Source organism: Acinonyx jubatus, chromosome A1, assembly GCF_027475565.1.
Source record: "Acinonyx jubatus isolate Ajub_Pintada_27869175 chromosome A1, VMU_Ajub_asm_v1.0, whole genome shotgun sequence".
In the NCBI taxonomy this organism is placed as follows: Eukaryota; Metazoa; Chordata; class Mammalia; order Carnivora; family Felidae; genus Acinonyx; species Acinonyx jubatus.
In genome coordinates, this window is record NC_069380.1 from 5,966,025 (window position 1) to 5,988,295 (window position 22,271).

Genomic DNA, 22,271 nt, shown 5'->3' on the forward strand with positions numbered 1-22,271 from the left:
GACTCAACCATGATCCCGAAAAGAGTTGAACTTTTGCTCCTATGGTTCTTCATGCAACAGTGCTGGGTGTCTGGTGAGTTGCCCCTGTGCAACCATTTAATACTTGCCCGATGAGTCTTCTCATACATACACCATTGATTGCCTTCGTTTCCTCTAGCACGATAATTAGTGGAAATAATACATTATAGGGAATATACGGCCTTAAGAAGAAATGTTTTTGCAATGCATAGCTTAAAAAAAAAACAACAAAAAACAGAGCAAATCTCGTAAAGGACCTCTGGGAAAGTAAAGCTGTCCCCCGTACAGCCTTCCAGAAGCTGACCCTCCAAATAGGGAGATAAAGCGGGAACACAAGCACCGACAACACAAGCTGCCACGGAACGAACGCAGGGCTCGCTTTTCCCAGTGGCCGGTGATGCGGGAAGCCATCCTCTCTGCTTCTCGCTCTTCCCCCAGCCCCGGCCACAAACAACCCCGTGAGAGAAGTGCTGGCACTCGCCCCGCTCACAGATGAAGTGGGTGCCAGGAGGCCAGGTCGTCAGCCAGTCACCGGACTTGAAGTGACCCAGCCGGCGCTGCCGTGTCCCCAGAGCGCCCAGCCACTACCTCTCTCGCGCCCGCGTTTCTCTGCAGAGGGCTCGCAGGGGGCCCCGGTGCGCTAGTTGAGACGAAGTGCGGGACAGGGATGTCGCGGACGGCCGGGTCCGCAACCTGGCGTCACACCACACGACCGGCTCGGGGGACTGCGCCCAGCGCGCGCTCCAGCCGGACTCGGGGCCGCGCCCGCCACCGACGCACCCGCGGCTCGGCGGCCTTTGAGCCTCAGCTAGGAGACCGCGCGCGCACGCGCACACGCTCACGCTCACGCAAAGGCGCGCACGCGCACACCCGTCAAGGGCTAGACCCTGAACTGCCGGAGCTTTGGAGGTGGGCCTCCTGGGCCGCCGTTGTCCGCTCGGCCGGGCGACACCGACGGTCGCGCGTGTCTTAGCCCTGTGCTCACACATGTGAGCCGCGCTGTGGGTGTGCTGACGCTCCGTCCTCGGATCACCGCTTGCAGACCGCAGAAGAGGGCGGAAGCGTCAGGTTTCTGTCCCCTGCGCCTTTTTTTCTCACCCGCCCACCGCCGACCGGACCTTCGCGCCGCCGACTTCTCCAGAGCTTCGCCCGGTCTGAGGTTCGGGGTGCGTGCTGTCTCTGCAGCCCGCCGAGCCACGGGCCTGAGGACAGCTTGTGCTGCACCATGGGCACCTCTGGCCCTGGCTGCAACGCGGGGGATCCCAGCCTTCGGACTGGAAACCTGGCAAGAAACAATACGACGGAAAAAAGATCTCGAAACTTAAGCCGGCTCAGAAAAGGTGGTTGTTTGGTGGTCATACGGGTCTAATAGTCTTGGGGATAGTGGAGTATGAGAGTTCTTGGGGTGTCCGGTGTAGCTGGTAAGAATGTCAGGCCGCGAACTCTGTCTGGTGAGCAAGAAATATCGAGCCTCTTAATATTCTGGATCTCAGTTAATTTCTGACTCCTCGGAACCACAGCCAGTCACCGTTTCCTGCTCCCATCTAATGGGCTGGTTACAAAATAAAAATTACCCCAGTCCTTCTTGGGGTTACCAGGGATTAGACCAAATTCTGACCTGGTGGGGAAATTCATGGTTTAGTTGCCTACCAAAAGACACATTGCCAGTAGGTGGCAGGATTCACACCCAGAATTCCTGGACTCCAGAGGTTGTACTCTCAACCAGGATACTAGATCTCTTTCTGAGATGTTTAGCCTCAGCCCTGTTTGAAACCAGGTTGGATCACAGTGCTCTGAAGCATAAAGGACACTGGACCAGAAGTCAGAAGGTGACCTAAAACAAGACTCTATAGTTCTCTGATCTTCAGTTTCCTCTGGATGAAATGGGGTTAACGTCCAAGGTCCAGGAATTCTGGGGAGGGTAACTGTTCGTTTGAAGGCCACCCTCCAGCTCATCCTAATGATGGCTCCTGGCCGACAGATTTTCAAGCATAGGTGCAGCAGCTCCAAGGTGAAGTGGCCTCATTGATGCAAAGCTAGATTCTATACCACTCAACTGGTACACAAGGACAGGTGAGAAATGCTAATGGTGCAAAGGAGGCAAAGGAGGGAGCTACCCACTCCCTCCACTCCCTCTCCACCTCCCCTCAAACAGACATAGACAACGTAACTGTGCCACATGGGAAGAGAGGCTGACTCTTGAGACAATGAGTCTAGTCAAAATGCTACTGATCATTTCAGAGAGAGCCCTCACATCATATATGATTGAGTACCAGCTCCTCCTGGAACTAGCAGCAGCCCAGCTGAATTTACATTTCACTTTCCAAAACAAATGTAACCAGAAGAAGAAGAAGAAGAAGAAGAAAGAGCAGGACCTTACAGGCACTGCTTAGGCACATTCACTGACTTCCTTGAAGCTAGAGGCCAGTGACACACAAAAGTGTAGACGTGGGCAAGTTTTAAGTGAAATCTGTAGCTATTCTCTCCCTCTCTGTGGGGGCCTTAGTTGGCAAGTCAGAACAGATTCCTGAAGAGGGTTCTGGTTGTGTGAAAACTGATTTGCAGACAAAGGCTTGCACTCCCCTGAGGTAAGAGGGAGCTTTCTTAAATTTAAGATATGATCAAAATGGTTCCTATTGTAACAGACCCTTGGATGCAAATGAACAGCTTTGCTCAGTCACTCAAATGGCAGGCTCATTTACGCATAAAATCAGTCGCTGTGTTATTTGTGTATATGTTCATGTGAAATTTTACATTTCATTCCAAATAGGAAATAGAGATTTTAAATTGCTTCAGTTTGGACATTTTCACCTAAAATCCAAAGTATGCAGAAGGGAAATTCCATTTAAAGGCAATTTGAATGAATGGATGGATGGATGGATGGACGGACGAATGAATGCAGTTGCCCCAATCTTATAGAAACCCTGCCTCTTTTCACTTCTGGGCCCTTTTATAGGCTCCAGGGAATAGGAATTCACCTAGCCTATCCCCCAGAACTCTTGGGTAATGGAAATTTAGGCTGAGTTCTAGACAGATCATGTTGACCCATTCTGATCTTTCAACTCACTGGAGATAGGGATTTCACAGTCTACTCCATAAACCACCTCCGTGTTTAATAAACCTCATCTTTGGAATTGTTTTCCTGGTTCTAATCCAGTCCCTCCTCCAACAATTTAGCATTACGGAACCTTAGATCTAGAAAATAACCTTAAAGGTTGTTGTATTAGTTTTCCAACAAATTTAATGGATTAAAACACACAAATTTATTATTTTCCAGTTCTGTACATTAGAATTCCAACAGAAGTCAAAAACTCAACACAAGTCATAACAGTCAAAGTGATAGCAGGGATGCGTTCCTTTTTGAAGGCTATGTATGGAGGCAAGGTGCTCTTTTCTTGCCTCTTCTACCTTTTAGAAGGTATTCCTTGCTTTATAGCCCCCTTCCTTTTTCTTCAAAGCCAGGAATGTTGTGCCTCTCTGCCTGTTATTCACATCATCCTTTGACTGTGACATCAGCCAGGAAACATTGTCTGGTTTTAAGGACATGTGATTAGATTGTTCCCTCTATAATTCAGAATAATCTCCCCATTTTAAGGTCCTTACCTTCTTCACATGTATAAAATGCCTTCTGCCATGTAAGATAACACTCAAAGGTTCTATGAATTAGGACATAGACATTGTTGGGGGTCATTATTCTACTTACCACAGTCATCACTTCTAATTCTTTTCTATAAGAAGGAATTCCCTGATGGATGCTCCTCTAATATGAATACTTCCACAGATGGGTAGGTTATTACTTCACCAGGCTGCAAAGGGTAATAATGTTGACCAACCCTAAATGTCAGAATATTCTTATGTTCAGTCCTTGTAGTTCCCATGCATAGTTGTCTTAAGAAGCACAGGAGAAAACCTAAACCAGTATCCCCACTTATACAATCCACCATATGAAGTTCTTAAAATAACAGAAGACAGCCAGAAGTTTTCCCTTTTATTCATTAGTTGAACAAATTGAATACCTATTGTATGTGGGTGCTATTCTAGGCACCCACAGTGATTAATCAGCCAGCCAAAGTCTCCAATCACATAATGCATTTCTTCTTCTGGATGGATAATCCAATAGACAGCATCACCTTGAATACCGCCCAAGGATATCAAAATAATTTTTGAAAGAATTTGATATATATTAAAAAACATCATCTGTTTAGCCAACCTGATACTCTATATGGAAAACCCAAAAGATTCCACCAAAAAACTGCTAGAACTGATCCATGAGTTCAGCAAAGTCACAGGATATAAAATCAATGCACAGAAATAGGTTGCATTCCTATACACCAACAATGAAGCAACAGAGAATCAAGCAATTGACCCCATTTACAATTGCACCAAAAAACATAAAATACCTAGGAATAAACCTAACCAAAGAGGTGAAAAATCTATACACTGAAAACTATAGAAAGCTTATGAAAGAAATTCAAGAAGACACCACACAAAAAGGAAAATATTCCATGCTGATGGATTGGAAGAACAAATATTGTTAAAATGCCAATACTGCTCAAAGCAATCTACGTATCATTGCAATCCCTATCAAAATAGCACCAGCATTCTTCACAGAGCTAGAACAATCCTAAAATTTGCACAAAACTAGAAAAGACCCCAAATAGCCAAAGCAATCCTGAAAAAGAAAACCAAAGCAGGAGGCATCACAATCCCAGACTTCAAGCTGTGTTACAAAGTTGTAATCATCAAGACAGTATGGTACTGGCACAAAAACGGACAGGCAGATCAATGAAACAGAATAGAGAACCCAGAAATAGACCCACAAATGTATGGTCAACTAATCTTTGACAAAGAGTAGGAAAGAATACCCAATGGAATAAAAACAGTCTCTTCAGCAAATGGTGCTGGGAAAACTGGACAGTGACAGGCATAAAAATGAACCTGGACCACTTTCTTAACACCATACACAAAAATAAACTCAAAATGGTTGAAAGACCTAAATGTAAGACAGGAAGTTATCAAAATCCTAGGGGAGGAAGCTGGCAAAAACCTCTTTGACCTTGACCACAGCAACTAATTACTCAACACATCTCTGGAGGCAAAGGAAACAAAAGCGAAAATGAACTTTGGGACATCATCAAAATAAGAAGCTTCTGCACAGCAAAAGAAACAATCAGCAAAACTAAAAAGCAACCGACGGAATGGGAGAAGATATTTGCAAATGACATATCAGATAAAGGGTTGGTATCCAAAATCTATAAAGAATTTATCAAGCTCAACACCCCAAAAACAAATAATCCAATGAAGAAATGGGCAAAAGACATGAATAGACACTTTTCCAAAGAAGACGTCCAGATGGCTAACAGACACATGAAGAAATGCTCAACATTACTCATCATCAGGGAAATACAAATTAAAACCACAGTGAGATACCACCTCATTCCAGTCAGAATGGCTAAAATTAACAACTCCGGCAACAACAGATGTTGGCAAGGATGTGGAGAAAGAGGATCTCTTTTGCACTGCTGGTGGGAATGCAAACTGGTGTAGCCACTCTGGAAAACAGTATGGAGGTCCTTCAGAAAGTTAAAAATGGGACTACCCTATGACCCAGCGATTGCACCACTAGGTAGTTATCCAAGGGATACAGGTGCGCTGATTCATAGGGTCACATGCACCCCAATGTTGATAGCAGCACTATCAACAACAGCCAAAATATGGAAAGAGCCCAAATGTCCATCGACAGATGAATAGATAAAGAAGATGTGGCATATATATAATGAAGTATTACTCGGCAATCAAAAAGAATGAAATCTTACCATTTGCAACTATGTGGATGGAACTAGAGGATATTAATTAACATCCTCTAATATAAAATTAGTAATCATATAAAATAATGAGTAATTTTCCATTAGCAAAATTTGTTAGAGAAAGACAAATGTATGATGTCACTCATGTAGAATCTAAGATGCAAAACAGATGAACATAAGGGAAGGGAAGCAAAAAGAATATAAAAACAAGGAGGGGGGCAAAACATAAGAGACTCTTAAATACAGAGAACAAACTGAGGATTGCTGGAGGGGTTGTGCGTGGGGGGATGGGCTAAATGGGTAAGGGGCATTAAGGAAGACACTTGTTGAGATGAGCACTGGGTGTTATACATAGGGGCTGAATCACTGGAATCTGCCCCTGAAATCATTACTGTACTATATGCTAACTAACTTGGACGTAAATTAAAAAATAAATAAATAAATAAATTTTTTAAATAAATAATATTGTGTTCATTAAAAAAATGTTTTAATATGGCTAATTAAGTAACATGAAATGTGAAAAATGTAAACTCTCAGTGATCCTAACAGTAAGCGGCTAAAAACAACAACAAAAAACAATGTCCACAGCCATACAAAACAATTCGTTAGTAACCATTCCAGGTACTGAGATATCAAGTCCTTTGTCTGAAAGCAGACAACTAAAAAAAAAAAAAGAATCAAACATTTATCCTAGTTTTTGTGTACAAATGCAGCAGCCCTAGTTGATTAAAGAAAATGTTTTACACAAAATATGGAAAATATTAAACTTAATTAGAATGTCAGCTTTTTACAACATGTAATGAATGATCTCACTCAAGCACAGGTCATCAATGAAGGAAACCATTAGATGAAAGTGTGATGGGAACTTCATGGTGGAAAGATCGGCTGTCACCACCTGATCCATCAAGCCATAACTGTGATTAATCGTGCTTCCAAAGATGGCCCCAATGACATCGCCCATCCCTTTTCCTAATGTGACCTGTGACCACCCCATCAAGAGCTAGAGTCTCTTCCCAGTCATTTTGATTTAGACTGGTCTTATGGCTTGTTCTGACCAATGGAATGAGGTGGAAGTCATGCTATGTGTCTTCCAAGGCTGGGCCTTCAGAGACCTGCAACTTTTGGCTTTATCACTTCGAACACACCCTCTTCAAAGCCAGTTGTCTCATAAGACAACCCAGAGACCATTGTGCCATAAGGAAGCCCAAACTAGCTATGTGAAAAGAGAGGCTGCATGGATGAAAGCTGATGAGCCAGACATGAAACCTTGTTGCACATACGACCCCAGTGCAACCACAAGCTGAATGCTGTAGAATGAATGATCCCAGCCAATGTTGTATGGATGATCAGGAAAAACTGCCCAGCCAAGCCCTGCCCAAACCATTATATGTGGAATTGTAAGCAAATAAAAGGGTTATTGTTTTAAGCCAAAACAAAAAACAAAAAAACTGTCTAGCAATTATGGTGGGGCAGGTAAAACTGGTTAGACCTTTATACATGTATTTTATATTTTAGAATTGTTTACATGTTTAATAATGGAAGAACACCAAAAGCTTTACAGAGCCACAGTCCTCTGAAGGTCTCACTCTAGCCCTGAGGGAGAAATAGTTGTAAGTGAAGCAGAACAGTTTCAATTAGAGTAATCAAAGATGGCTTCCTGGAAAAAAGTAGAGCCTTCCAAGATGACCTTCCAAGATTTTAATAAGCAAAGACTAGGCAGGGGACATTCTGTAGATTCCTACTGACACCATGGAGCCAGATGAGAGGGAGAATTGGGGCAGATAAGCCTTTTAGTCTGGGCACATGGCTGAAGATAGGGTGTAATCAGGATGTTTTATTCTAGTGGTTAAATAGAAGTCTTCTTAAAGGCACAGAGAAGACTAGGAATTCAGTGGCAGTGGAATAGCACACCTCTGGCATCTCCTCATACTACCTGCAAAGATTCTGTAAAGCAAGAAAGAACCAGAAATCAGACATAGAGGATAAGCAAGGCACTTGGAGTTGGACTCCCCAGTCCAAAGATATTTTCTCACATAATCAGTGTCACATTGGAATGGGGAATTCTGACTCTGTAATGCCCAAAAGGAAGGTTAACTCGAGCCAACAGATGGTCTCTTCAGAAATAACATGAAGGTGGGACACTGGGGTGGCTCAGTCGGTTGAGCACACAACTCTTGATCTCTGCTCAGGTCATGATCTCAAGGTTCATGAGTTCAAGCCCCACATCGGGCTCAACACCAACAGTGCAGAGCCTGCTTGGGATTCTCTCTCTCTCTGTGCCTCTTTCTGCGCCTCTTTCCCCGGCTCTCATTCCCCAGCGCACGCGCTCTCTCTCTCTCTCTCTCTCTCTCAAAATAAATAAATAACTTAAAAAAAAGACGTTCATTGGACTGAGTTATCTGATGACACAACTTCTCCATTGTTGGGAAAGTGATGCATTTTGTAATTAACATTTGAGGTCTCTCCTTCAGTTTGGCATTCTTCTTAGAATGCTTTGTTGCCAAATGATTGTTTAAGTTTGTATATTTGTTTTAGGCATGTTTGCCTTTAAGATTCAGAAGGATTTGGACTTTTGTTTGGCTACAGATTAACGTCAGTCATAGGTCTGAAGACCTTCTGAATGATTGCTGGAAGTGTTTCTGGCATTGTTTTGTATCCTGTGATGATAATCTTGCTCTCAGTGTTTCCTGTTTTTAAATTTTGTTGGGTCTCTAAGGGGTATGCTCACTTGAAATTCCAAATCCCAATATAAGTGAGCAGGGTCTAAAATGAGAACAAAAAGGTAGTGTAGTGCTAGCATCTGACATAGCAATCATAGCAGTAAAACATTGGTGTCTTATTCTTTCTTGGTTCTCTGCAAAGTTCTGGAAAACTCTGATCACTCCCTTCTGTTACTACGTCTATCACGCCAGGGAACTTGGGCACAATGAGTAGCAAAGACCAGTGGTTCCCATTCCTGTGGGGAAAAGTGTAATCTTGCTGGGGCAACCACCTAGGACTCGGTTTCTTTCCTTATTTGTACAGAGGTTTGGCTGCTTAAAGATGTAACATGATTGAGACAATTCGAGTGAACCAAGCCCTGCTCACTTAATGTCTACAAATACCACGGAAAATATTCCAAATGTCAAAGTGTACTCTCATAGAGAAAGTTGTTTCTTGGAGGCAGCTCCAAAGCTGACAGGTCTCAGATATGACCTCTACAATGTCAGATCCTTACTGACATTGTAGCTTTACACAGTGGGTGGGAGCTGAGAAAACTTGTTTGCAAGCATATGTGAGATACTCCAAGGAGTTTCATAGAAAGAAGCAAAAACCTTCTTTGAGAAGAGCTGGAGATCATGCTAGTGAAAGTGAGGGCTGTAAAAAATGGTTTACTACTGTTAATTTTATCTGATCTGTCATTGTTCACTACTTCTCTTACCCAAAAAATGTCACGGCTGGTGGATTCATGGTTTCTTCATCATCATCATCATCATCATCATCATTATCACCACCATTTTAATTCATTGTTCATTTAGTATGAAACAGAAAAATCCAAAACTCCAAAGGATTTTCATATGGTCATATGAAAGGTCAGAGAACTAGAGTGAAGATCTACGAATTCCTTTTCTGAGAATACAGAATCATTATCCAGCTCCAGTGTTCATGAGGCCAAGCTTCATTAAACTATGCCATAAAGCTACAGTATTAAAAAGCTGGTAGCGGGGCACCTGGGTGGCTCAGTCGGTGAAGCATCTGACTTTGGCTCAGGTCATGATCTCGGGGTCTGTGGGTCCAAGCCCGGCATCGGGCTCTGTGCTGACAGCTCAAAGCCTGAAGCCTGCTTTGGATTCTGTGTCTCCCTCTCTCTCTGTCCCTCCCCCACTTGTGCTGTCTCTCTCACTCTCAAAAATAAATAAACATAAAAATTTTTTAAAAAGCTGGTAGAGAAATATATAATGTTCTGTGGAACATTACGCTCTATTTAGACCTCTCTTTCAAGTAGGGGGGAGGAGGTGGTGTATTGGGTATATTATTAAATGCATTGTGTTAAATAATTGGCCCTGTTCAGGGGAAATGGTTAAGGTATATTCTTATCTCCAACCATTCATAAAAATTAATTCCAGATGGATTAAATATGTAAATACATCCATTCACTAAATACATATGCATTAAGACATTACCATGTTCAAGGAGGTAGTAAGTCAGACAAGAATCTCAGTTCTCATGGAGGCTACATTCTAGTGCAGAGTGACAGACAGTAAGCACTTTAGTAGGGATATGTATTATGGAGAAAAACAAAGCAAGCAATGGGAATAGAGAATGGGAGTTTGCAATTTCAAATAGGATGCTTAGGGACGGCAACACTACAAAGATGACATCTGGGTAAAGACTTAAGTAAGGTGAAAAAGTTGCCATGCGGTAATGGAAGGGGGACGTTCCAGGCAGAGGTAGCATTTAATTGAAAGCCCTAAAATGGGAGTACACTTGTTTCAGAAATAGCAAGGAGTGGCTGATGTGACTGAGCACAGGAGAGAATAATGGGAAATGAAGCCAGAGCGGTAGCCAGAGATGGAAAGTTGATAGCCATTATAAGAACCTTGGCCTTTTCAAGTCAGATAGGAAGTAGGATGGACTGATTTTAATTTTAATGGAATCTATTTTTTGTTTTGAAAACAGAGTCAATGGAGGCAAAGTCAGGGGCAGGGAGACGTGTTAGGAGGCTATTGAAGTCCTCCAGCTGAAAAGAGAGCAATGGTTGGGACCGGGATGGTAGTAGTGAAGGCAGTGAGAAAGGGTTGTTTCTGAATATACGGAAGGCAGAGCCAAAAGGATTTGCTGATGGGTCGGATGTGCAGTCCGAAGAAAAAGAGGAGTCAAGGATGATAAGGCAGGTAAACTCAAAAATGGCCCCCAGGCACTACCTCCTGGTAACCGGGGCCTTTTGGAATCCCTCCTCTTGAGTGTGGGCTGGACCCAGTGTCTGCTTCTAACCCATAGAAGGCGACAAAGATGATGGGATGTCGCCTCCATGAGTAGGTTACATAATAATGTGGCTTCTGTCTTATTAGCCGACTCTCTCACCTTCTCAGCCTGCATGCTTTCATGAAACAAGTTGCCATGTTGGGGAGGCCATGTGGCAAGGGACTGAGGGCGGCCTCTGGCCAATAGCCAGCTGGGAATGGAGGCCCCGAGTCCAACAGCTATAAAGAGAAATACTGTCAGATTTTATTTCTTTAGGGAAAAAATGCATAAACAAAGTTTTAAAAAAATTCATCCAGAAATAGGAATTTATAACACATATAATCAACAAAGAAGTAATATCAGTAGGACATATTTGCAGTATTACATTTTAATATTTTAACTTCATAATATATCTAAAGTAATAAGAAAAATATTATAACCCAATAAATACAAACTCAATGAATATATGCAAATGCGTAACAATACAAGCAGGCAATTCACAGGGAGAAAATATGACCTATAAACACATTAAAAGATGCTTAGCCTCACTAATTTAAAAAAAATGCTAATTCAAACAAAAAATACCATTTTTTCCTGCTTACAACTCTATAAAGTAGGTACAGGCATACCTCCTTTTACTGCACTTTGTAGATATTACATCTATAAATTGAAGGTTTGTGGCAATCCTGCATCGAGTAAGTATGTCAGCATCATTTTTTTCCAGCAGCATTTGCATGTTTTGTCTCTATGTCACATTTTGGTAATTCTTGCAATATTTCAAACTTTTTCATTATATTTGTTATAATAATCTGTGACCAGTGATTACAACTTACTGAAAGATGATGGTTACCATTTTTTAGCAATAAGGTATTTTTAATTAAGGTATGTACATTATTTTTTTAGACATAATGCACCGTGAAACAAACAAACAAAAAAATCATTTGACTCATTGCAATATTATTCTGATTGCAAAATTAGCTTTATTGTAGTGGTCTGGAACTGAACCCACAATATCTCCCTCTGAGATATCCTGTACTAATATCATCCCCATTTTATAGATGAAGAAACTGAGGCACCAAGAGGCTAAGTAACTTGCTCAAGGTCACACAGTTAATCAGTTGCAGAACCAGAATTTGAAACCGTATGTCTGTCTCCAGAGCTAATAGTCCTAACCACCGTACTATCGTGGGGTGTAAGGCAAGCCCCCATCATCTCCCCTCACACACACACACATACACACACACACACACACATTCATATACGGGACCATCTTTTGTAATTTCTTTAAAGATGACTTTATTATTTATTTGAACCTAATTTTCCTTGGACATGTTACATGATTTATTCTTTTAGGTCACATCCAGAGAAGGTAAACCCAGAATCCTGTGGGGGAAAACACCAAACAGACTGACATACATATAATGGGAGACCCAGAAGAAGAAGAGAATTAGAATGAGGCATAAAAAATATTTAAAGATATAATAAAATTTTTCCAAAATTTTATTAAAGTTCATAGATCCAAGAATTTCACTGAACTCCGAACAAAATAAATTCAAACAAAACTACCTAGGTACATTGTAGTCAAACTGCTGGTAATCAAAGATAGAGAAAATGTGTTGAAAGAAGCAAAAGAAAGAAGATATCACAAACATAGATTTTTTTCTCATCAGAAACAACGTAGGACCAGAAGTCAAAGGCAGGGAATCTCTAAAGTGCTGAAAGGGAAATGTTATCAATCCAGAATGTTATATACAGAGAAAACATACTTCAGAAATAGAGGAGAAATAAAATATTTTCAGACAACTAAATGTAGTGGGGATCCTAGATAGTGTTAAAAGGCAAGAAAAAAAAGGCATAGATATCAAAAAGAAAAACTTTATTTACGTATGACATCATTGGTACACAGAATACAATTAAGAATCTTTTTTTTTATTTTTTAATTTTTAAAAAAATTTTTTTAACGTTTATTTATTTTGGGGAGAGAGACAGAGCATGAACGGGGGAGGGGCAGAGAGAGAGGGAGACACAGAATCGGAAGCAGGCTCCATGCTCTGAGCTGTCAGCACAGAGCCCGACGCGGGGCTTGAACTCACGGACCGCGAGATCGTGACCTGAGCCGAAGTCGGACGCCCAACCGACTGAGCCACCCAGGCGCCCCAAGAACCTTTTTAAAAAGCTACTAGAATAAGTGAGTTTAGCAAAATCAGAGAATGTAAGTTCAAAATACAAAACTCAACTATGTTTCTTTCTTTTAATGTTTATTTTTGAGAGACAGCATGAGTGAGGGAAGGGCGGAGAGAGAGGAAGACCCAGAATCTGAAGCAGGCTCCAGGGTCTGAGCTGTCAAAACAGAGCCCGACACGGGGCTCAAACTTGGAAATGGCGAGATCGTGACCTGAGCTGAAGCCGGACACTTAACCGACTGAGCCACCCAGGCTCCCTGGAATCAACTATATTTCTATATGCTAGTAATGAAGAGCTGGCAATAAAAATTGTACAAAAATAACATTTACAATAACTTCAAACAACCTGAAAAACTTAGGCATAAATTTAACAAAATATACAAAATACACTAAAAAAAAATACAGATCATTGCCAAAGTTAAAGAAAACCTAAACAAATGGAGATGTGTACAATATTGATAGCTTGGAAGATTCAATATTTAAGATGTCATTTCTCCCCAAATTGATCTATAGATTCGGTGCATTCCCAACCCAAATGCCAACATTCTTAGGGGTTTTTTTTGGGGGGGGGTTGTTTTTAAATTTTTATTTAAGTAACCTCTACATCCAGCTTAAGGCTTGAACTCACAACCCGGAGATCAAGTGTCAGATGCTCTTCTGACTGAGCCAGCCAGGAACATCACTCCCCAGCATTCTTTTACTTAGAAATTAACCAGCAGATTATAAAATTTATAGGAAGACACAGAGGAGCTAAAATAGTCAAAGAGTGTGGAATGTCATAAGAATAGCTATATAGAACAATGCAGTAGAATAGGAAACTTAGCAATAGACCCCCACATGCACATAACTCAACTGATGTTCACGCACCACAGAGCTCGGTGGAGAGGATAAGTCTTTTCAACACATGCTGCTGGAACAAGTGAGTATCCATATTCAAAACCAAACAAAAACAAATTAATCTGGATTCTTACCTTCCACCACACCAAAAAACAAGCCAAAAATGGATCATAGATTTAAACATAACAGCTAAAGAAGACAAAGAAAGAGGAGGGGGTGAGGGAAGGAAGATGAATTACAGGAGGAGGAGGAGGAAAGAAATCTGTGATCTTGCATTAGGCAAAGACTCTTAGGGAAGACACAAAAAGCATGAATGACAAAAGACAAACACTGATAATTTGGACTTCATCAAAACTAAAAACATTCTCCTTCAAAGATGCCATTAAGGGGGCACTCACTTTCGAATGTCCCCGCTCTGTAAAAAGAGTTTTCTTACTATTCTTCCTCTCTAATCTTATGCTCTAATAAACTTTTGCCTGCTGCTCAAAACAAAAACAAAAACAAAAACAAAAACAAAAAACCTGCCATTAAGAAAATGAAAAGGCAAGTTAAACACTTGGAGGGGAAAACATCTATAATGTGTATATATCTATATATAGTGTGTATGTATATCTATACATATATAGTATAGATAACTACATAGATAGATATGGATCACAAATGACTGATATTCATAATACATGGAGAACTCTTACAACTCAATAATAACAAGATAAACCAATGGGGGCAGTGGAGATTATATACAATTACATAGGTAATTATAGATAGATAGATAGATAGGACTAAAGAAGATGTATAAAGAGACAACAAGTACGGAAAAAGATCGTCAACATCATTAATCATCATGGAAACTCAAATCAAAACTACCCTGAGGTACCATTTCACATCCACACCACTGGCTAAAATCAAAGAGCCTGACAGCAGTGGGTTGGGGAGAACGTAGAGCAACTGGAACTCTCATACGAGGCTGGCTTCCCGGGCACCAGGCTCAGAAGAGCTCCACACCTGAAGAGCTCCATTCCGCTGTCACTGTCCTGAAGTTCTTGATAATAATTGTACCTTCGAGCGAGTGTTCTGTAAGTGAAGTCCAATGAAACAATGGAAAAATGCATGTGAGCAGAGGAGATACTCGTAATACACCTGTTTGTTCCTTGATGCTTCCTTCACACCTGGTGTTTGCAGTGTCCCATGAGCACAGACTTCTGATGGACACAATGCATGGGAGTTCAGCAAGACTCAAAGCAAATAAAAAAGAATCATGTTGTTCCTCAGAAAATTAAAAATAGGATTATCATATGATCCAACAATCCCATTTCTGAGCTTATACCCAGAATGAAATGAAAGCAGAGACTTTGCAGCCCCATGTTCATAGCAGCAGTGTTTGCGATAGCTAAAATATAGAAGAAACTCAAGCATCAGTGGATGAAGGGATAAACAAAATGTGGCATGTATATACAATGGAATATTATTCGGACAGTACAACATAGATGAACCTTGAAGACATTATGCTAAGTGAAATAGCCAGTTGCAAAAGGACTTTAAGATGCTGTAAAAAAAATACTGTATGATCCCACTCATTTGAAGTACATAATACAGGTAAATTCACAGAGACAGAGGGGTGCCTGGGTGGCTCAGTTGGTTAAGTGTCAGACTTTAGCTCAGGTCACGGTTTGTGAGTTCGAGCCCCACCTCAGGCTCTTTGTGGATGGCTCCTGGAGCCTGGAGCCTGCTTCCAATTCTGTGTCTCCCTCTCTCTCTGTCCCTCCCCTGCTCATGCTCTGTCTCCCTCTCTCTCAAAAATAAACGAACGTTAAAAAAAATTTCATAGAGACAGAAAGTAGAATGGAGGTTGCCAAGGGGGCTGGGGGGAGGGGAAATGGACAGTTCGTGTTTAATAAGGATAGAGTTTCAGTTTTGCAAGATGAAAAGAGTTCTGTGGCTGATGGTTGCACAATGGTTTAAGTGCACTTAGTGCCACTGAGTGTACACTTAAAAATGGTTGATGATTACATGTATTTTACCACAGTTTTTAAAAAAGTAATTATATCTATGACTGAGGAAGGGGGGCGGACAAGCACTGACAGCCATAGAATATAATAGAGTTGCCAGATAAAATGCAGTCTGTCCCGTGCAATATTTGGGATGTACTTGTACTAAAGAAATGATTTGCTGTTTGTCTGACACCTAGATTTAATTGTTCACCTCGTATTTTTATTTGCTACCTCCGGCAATCCTCCTCAAGGGGCCAGCCACACTTTGCATTTGAACCAGAACTTGCTTTGAATGAAGAAAGGTGGCGATCCAAGAAACACGAAACCCCAAAGAACTCTACCATTTCCTTTTTCGCTTGCGTTACCCACTGTGTTAGCCAACTATTTATGCTATGAATGAAGACGTAAGCCATAAAAGGAACAAAAAAGCTCAGGCAACCTCTAGTTCCTCTTCCTCTCAGCTCTTCCTTACTCATCAGGAAGCCCAAGGTAGAGTTACCACAAAGTGCACGTGTGGAGAAGAGAAACAGAAACAGCTGAGTTAATTTTGTGCAGTGTTTCAACTGTTTTCAGAAGAGCGAAATAAATATGTGAGCTATGAAATCCAAACTGTGTAATTTTAGGGAGTCCACATGCAAGCCAAAAGCTCTTGTATTGGCACCTAAAACTTGCTGTTTTGTATTCTTTTATGAGACAATCGGTCAGGTACACATGTAAGTGGAGCCAGAGGAGAGGCTCAGGACAAAACCGAGTTAATTATGCTTACAGGTCCTAGAGACGGGAGCCACACAAGGCCAAATGGGAAGGACACCAGGGTGGACAAGAGGCAGAAAACAGGAGCGAAGGGCGGGAGAGCAGGGGGCATGTGTGCTTGTAATGTTGGTGGGGGTGGGACCAGGAGCCATGTACCTAGGCCATGACCCTTATTGGTGTTTCCTTGGAGAAGTCAAGACAGGACAAGAGAACAATGTAGGATAGACTACGGAATAATTTCTGTGGGCTTTAGACTTGAGGGGTGATCCCTAGTTGCCTGGTACCTGGCACGATTAAGTCAGAGGAATATTGCCTGCTGGACGTGCATGGGCCAGATAGAGGAGACAGCTCTGGATCGGTCAGCTTGTATATATCAGAGGCATGCTCAGTCTGTGTTCCTTGCTATCTCTAAGAATTGCCTAGCCCAGTAGGGCATTCTCTGCCCAGTCGGAAAGGGTTTTTAAGATCAAAATATCATAATTTACAGGGGGAAACACACACACATGCACACACACACACACACAATACTGCTTTTTTAATATCATATTAAGGGAAGTTTGGGGTGATAATAGTGGGGATTTTTAGAGTAGGGCATAAGTTGCCCTAAACAGCATAGAAAAAATTACAAGAGTAGAGAGGAGGAACAGAAGTGGAATACCAGTCTCCAGAGGCTGGCCCATAACTGCATTTCCCATTTACACGGCATTAGCCAAGAAAGATCTGAAATTTTGGGTTTTTCAAACAATATCCTGGGAAAATTGTATAGTTTGTCAGAAAGATGTTCAGATCAAGGTGGCAGGTCTGGCAGTTATATTGTTGGAGGGTATGGAATGAAATTATTGAAGTATGTATAAAAACTAGTGGTTCTGTGTGTAACCAAAGGGAAATAGTGGTTTGGTGGTCATGGTCTGAGATGCAAAGTGGGAGATTGTGGTAGGAAGCCGGAGGTGGGGAGTCGGAGAAGGCAGTGGGGGCAGGGGTGTCGAAGTATTGACTAACAGGAAGCAGTTGCCTCCCAGGGAAAACAATAATCTCCATTAATTTTTAGAACGGCCCAGATACTAGTAACTTCTACCAGATTTCTCTTCAGGCACAGGAATATAGGGAGGCGCATTTGAGCAGAGAGCAGGGAATATACCAGGATCACGGGCTAAGCGGACAGTGAGCCCAGAAACGTAAGAGAATCCCTAATATCAAAAGAAGAAAAGCGGAAACGCCTTGCGTCCTCTTTGTGTCTTAGGAGAGGCGGTCTATGGGCATTGTTTGGGTGGAGATCTTAGCATCCAGGGTGAAGGATCTCTCCCACAGGGAGCGAAGTCATCTCCAGTGGTGAGTCTTGGGCAGATACCATGTCATTTGGGATGACATGTTCTCCAGCGGTGAGCTCCTGGGCCAGGGATGTGGGACTGGGGTGTTCTTCTCAAGTGGGTACTTACTGGAGTTGACGTGGGTCTCAGCGTTTGCCACATTTGGTTGGAACAAATGTTTACTGGAGTGTAACCAAGTGAAAGCACCCAGACGGGCTGTAGTTGCCAGAACGGCGTGCAGCTGGACTCTTAACAGGGTTTTCCGTTTTGTTTCTGTTTTTGTGGAAGTTTAGATTCAAATGGGTCCCAAATCACGTGACAGCTGCCTGGCCCAGGGGGCGGTCTACAGTTGATGGATCCTGGAAGAGTATAAATCGGCTAGCTAGGAGGGAGCATTCTCTTCCCAGCCAGAAACGCTTTTGAAATGTCCAAACGTTGCAATACAAAGAGACGTTGGCACTGCATAATATAAGGTTGAAATAGCAGTAAACTTTATGTTAATAATTAAGAGCATGAATAGCAAATAAAAACCACCGTGACAAGTCAAGAGAGAGATTGCAGAAGAAAAGAGCTTTGTATTTCCTGCTTTTTGAACAGTGAACCACACGTTTTTCATTTGTAGTGGGTCCAGCAAATTATGCAGCTGGCTCTGGCTTATACATTTCTGGGAGGAATGTAAACGGTATGACCATTCTGGAAAACAGTTTTGTGGTTTCTTGTAAAGGCAGCCACGCATTTACCGCGTGACCTGGGGAGGGAAGCCAATTGAGCTAACTCGGTCACATTTGCACCCTACTGAAGAAAGTGAAAGAGATCGTATGATTGGGAGCCCTACCAGAACCACATAGAATGGAGGAAGAGTAATTCCCCCAGAAGAATGGAGAAAGGAACGCTGAGCAAACCAAAATTAACGGAGGCAGAAAATGGATAAAGAGAGGAGGAAGGTGGTATGAGAAGTGAGGATATTCTATTACAGATGGCGAGGCTAGAATTTAAGTTTCCCGCCCACCTCGAATCTTTTCTTCTTTGATTCAAGCCTTCGTTAAGGCGTTATCTAGAAAAATGGCTTGTTTCTGCAAAGAATTGCTTTGTAAATTACACTTGAGGCAAATAAACGTGGATTAAACATATAATAACAATAATAATAATAATAATAATAATGATAAATATGAGGCCCTGAAGTGCTTTTATGATTTTATGTTCCTACCCGGAAGTTTGGTTTCAAACCAGGAAAGCCAGTTGACGGATACCCAGTGACCCAGCTGTGGGACCTATCTAGAAGCTTCCAGTACTGACCACTTGTTCACTACGGGGAGGACAAAGACAAACTGGGTGTGTAGGTGTGCCTTAGTAGACCCCAAGATGATGGAAGAAAGAGTGCCATTCTGCCCTTATTCCGTGGATGTAGCTGTTGTAACAGTCTGGCCCAAACTGAAGAGCCTCCGGTTGTAAATGTGGAGAACCAAGGTCTGTTTTGGACACCGCCACTGGCCTTTCGGTTGGCTGGGGCAAATGATTCACTTCTCTGTACTTCATTTTCTTCCGACACAAGCATGAGCTATACCTCCTCAACCCACTGGCAAGTTGGCTTGTTATATAAATGAGTTCGTAAGCATGAAATCTCTTGGCAAATGAAATTTCATGGAAAATTAAGGTTACATGGTAGTTGTTATTATTAGCACGAGAGAGAAGTGCTGGCACCCTCCCCTTCCCTTCCAGATTATTGGCAATGGGAGAAGATCGAAGAAGGAGCATGGCTGGATTTGGAGAATGACCTTTCAATGCATTGCCGTCCATGGAACAAGGACCAGAGAGCTTTGTGGCTCTGGCAGCTTCCTGAGAACCCAGGAAACGGCTATGAATCTGGAAGAGGCATTAGTTGTTAACACTCAGAGATGGGATACTTTTACAGTGATACAAGGCAGCTCCTTATCTCTTTCCTCACAGCATCACTAAAACAAAACCAAAACCAAAAATGAAAACCTTTAACTGATTCCCAGAAACACAGACTTTGCTTGCAGAAAAGCTGGAGGAGACGGAGGGGGTCAGTGAGCAAGAATAAAAATAGTATGGTACATTTGGAAAGGAAAAAAAGAGACCTCATTATCACACTGGCAGATACTAAGAATAAATGATGAACACAAGTACCTCAAGGCTAAGCCAAATGGATCACAAATTGGATATGAGTCAGCAATGCAAGTCCTTTAGCAGGGAAGCTCAGGCCTGAGTACAATGTTAATAATATTTTCTGCTGAGTTTTATGAAGCACTTACTATGTGCCATGGACTTTTAAGTGTATACATGCATTTAATCCCACAGGGTAGGTGTGACTGTTACTCAATTTCATCAACGAGGAGAATGATGGCCAGTAAGGTAAAGTACTTCCACAAGTCCTCCTAGCCATTATGTGGCAAATCTGGGACTTGAGCTGGCATCTGTCACCAAAATCCTGTTCCTAATCCCCATATTGTAAACTGACCCCCAGAGAGCTCCCTGCTCATGTAGACACAGGTTGCAGTTCTGGGCTTTGGCGAAGGGGCTCGGCCAACCTTATGAGGACTCAAAGGATAGCAGTGAAAGGAATAAGATGACTTAACTTGGAGAAGAGAAACCTAAGATATGATCCATGGCAATGTTAACCTGTCTGGTGGCAAACCAGTCTGGGTGGTTTGGGAGAGCAGAGGAGTCAGAGTAAACCAGAATCAAATTGCGATTGTTTCTAGAAGCGACGAACGCTAAACATCTGTGGCAGTCGTGAAGACGCAGCATTCAAGACAACCTGGTGTGGGCTGTGTAAGTGACTGACAGCCCCCAGGTGTCACACTTTTGGGTCTGCTCTGGCACTCAGGCGCAGGCTGCCCCCGGGCCGCCCCTAGCCGATGACCGAGCCTGAGGACGTATAAGAGCTGGGCCATTCTTGCCCAGTGGGGGACCACTCTGTCAGCCCTGACTCTCCATCTGAGAGTCTCAGAACCACCCAGTGGTCTGAAGCGTCTCCCACCCAAGCCTCCTTCTTCTCCCTTCCTTCCTTAGGGATCTTACCTGGAGCCTAGCCTGGAGGTTCTTCTCGCCTACTCCTGCTCTCTCCCCTTTAATCTTAACAGGTGTTTCCCCAGTAGATCCCTCGTATATAATCCTGCGTTGGTGTTCACTTCTCAGAGACCCAAACGGATACAATACTGAGTGTGTAGTGAAAGGGAAATGATAACTTTGTCTTTAAAAGCAGGCATCGCAATTAGTGACTGAGAAAAAGTACAGGCTCTTGGGACCCAAAGAGGATGTGCTTAGAAGACGGTCCAATCTTCTCCTAGGCCTGAGATTCTAAGAGTCTGTATTTGGGGTGTAAATATAACAGGCTGAATGTTCTCAGCTTATTTTATTTTTAAAAAAATTCACTGTATTATGAAAGTAAGAATGATGACCTTAAGGTATTATCTGAACGATAATGAGAAACGCCTGAAATGACATCTTCATTGCACCTGTCACCATCTGTGATCTGAAACCTGCACTGCTCTAACAGATGCTATTAAAATGATTGCAAAAGTGAACAGCGACCAATACTCATTAGAAACAGATGGCCGCAGATCTCAGGCTTGAGCCCTCACAAACCAGCCCCAGAGCTGTCCCGAATCCCTCGAGCAGTGCGACTCAGCTCAAACTTCCCCAGAGTCCTAAAGAGTCCAATAGTCCCTGGTGCAGCATTTATTTGCCCTGCACAGGTTAAAAGAGGCCTTTCCCTATACTGAGACATCAGCCTTACACGACCAATAGTTAGACATACTTCAGCAGTGAATATGTGGTCAAGCTTTGAATAATTCTTTGTAATTAATAAAGTAAGACATTTAAAAAAAGTTACAAGGCTACAATGTCTTGCTTCTAACCAACTGTGGTGTGTGACCTTGAATAAATTGTTTAAGCCATCCAGATCACATGCACGCACAAAATTCTGTGTATGTGGCCGGTCAACATTACAAACTCATTGAAGTTGTAATTCTCACCCCCTGTTAAGGGGTTATGGTTTTTCTTTGTTTCTCATGAGGACTGGACTATTTCAGAAAATGCCTTTTCATAGGGATAGAGTACACTTCCCTTAGGTGGATGTGGTAATTCTCCCTCTCTGTATATTGAGAGTCAAGAAACTTAAACCTCTGTTCTCACCTCGGCAAACTATTTAAAGAGCTTCATGATAATGTTACACTGAATAAGAAGGGGTTTGCTATTATCAGCTCCCAAGATACAAACAATTCTACTATCAGACGGAATAAACACTCTTGTAAGATTAAACCTGAAACCTTTTTCTTTGCAAGAAAAAAACCCCAACAATCTGAGTACAGTTAATGGTGAGACACATTCAGAATTAAGCTGTAAAAGGGCCACCCTCTTCTCTAAGGCTCTGGCAACCACTAGGTTCCTCTCCCAGTTGGCCGCGTG

The 22,271-nt window shown here is 42.3% G+C and overlaps 1 protein-coding gene across 5 annotated transcripts in view; it reads right to left on the minus strand.

Annotated features, from left to right (window-relative positions):
• Positions 1–774, minus strand: part of LOC106985516 (phospholipid-transporting ATPase IB-like) — a 213,921-nt gene extending 213,147 nt beyond the window's left edge. For 2 of the 5 annotated variants that reach the window (XM_027064577.2, XM_027064572.2), the window contains exon 1: positions 607–774. The gene's annotated coding sequence lies outside the window, so the exon portion shown is untranslated. Of the gene's footprint in view, positions 1–508 lie in introns of all 5 variants that reach the window. The other 3 variants (XM_027064576.2, XM_053209494.1, XM_027064578.2) reach the window with 3 other exon arrangements.
• Between the last annotated feature and the right edge of the window lie 21,497 nt (positions 775–22,271).